This window comes from Chaetura pelagica, unplaced genomic scaffold (genome assembly GCF_000747805.2).
Source record: "Chaetura pelagica isolate M959 unplaced genomic scaffold, ChaPel_1.0 scaffold69, whole genome shotgun sequence".
NCBI lineage: Eukaryota > Metazoa > Chordata > Aves > Apodiformes > Apodidae > Chaetura > Chaetura pelagica.
This window is the reverse complement of record NW_009970724.1, coordinates 8179503-8180696: the sequence shown is the minus strand read 5'-3', so window position 1 is coordinate 8180696 and position 1194 is coordinate 8179503.

Here is a 1194-nt window from a genome sequence, read left to right as displayed (position 1 = left end):
TGACATTCACATAAGGTATTGAGGGAATTCAACAAAATAAGCAGAACAAAGACAGACATAGGTCAAAAGGATTTCTACTTGTCTAAGCAAGAAAGACTCAAGGTCAGATCTCTTTGGTTAATAACAGTTGATTACTTCAACTATGTTTAGCCACTTTTGAGTAACCTTGGTTTTGTTAAGCTTACAGCTATAGCATCTCATTTGCTTTCCTGTTGTGTTTGCAGCTTCAGGTTCCAGGTATTTTTGTTTTAATATGCATTGATTGGCTAGTTGGAGAAGAGCACACTCTTAACATCCCCTTTCTTGTTCTCTGGGCCAAAGCTCCTTAAAAAGACATCTTTTTAAACTATGATACCAAATACAGGCACACACAAACGTTAAGACAAATAATGTTCTTGTGCACTAACACAGACTTGTGTGTAACTTTAATGGCAATTTCTTTATGCAAATAGATGTATACCTAAGTATACAAAGCCTAACTTGCCACTTTAACAATTGGGAAATCAGCTCAGTGTTCCTTCCATACATAAAATAGATGATATGTATATATACATTTCAAAAATTAAAACTGTTTCTTCAGTTTATAATAGGTAGATAAAGGAGATTAAAAAGGTGATTTGGTTCTAATCCTTTAGCTTGCCTAAATTGGCTTTGAAATAAGAGATGGTTTTGAGGGCACAAAGACTGCACAGTAGAGCCCATTGTGCAGAATACTGCCTATCAAAATGAAGCTATTCTCTTAGGATTGTTTTGCAGTTGTTTGTGTTAAACTGTTGTATGAACGCTGAAGTTGGATAGTCTCAAATTAGTGTCAGAATGGAAATGGCAGAAAGGTACTAATTGTCACTATTTTTTCTAGTGTCATTGCTGTATCTTCACCTTCAAATCAATGCCAAATGAAAAAAAAACACTTTTAATGTGTAGTTGTTTGACTGTTATGTTGCCACTTTGTAATTGTAATATGTTCTACTGATCCTTCTCCTTTGAGGAAAAATTCTTTTTTTTGTCTAAAAATGAGATGAGTATCTTTCATTAATTTCAGTGAAGGTTACCCATGTTCTGCCAGAGGAGAAGGAAATCCATTACACTAGAATGATAGTCTGCTCTGAAGTCTGAGCTGCAGATTTCTTGCTGATTCTACACTTGTGCCTTGCTGATGCCAGGACGGTCAAAGTGCAAGATATGAAATAGATG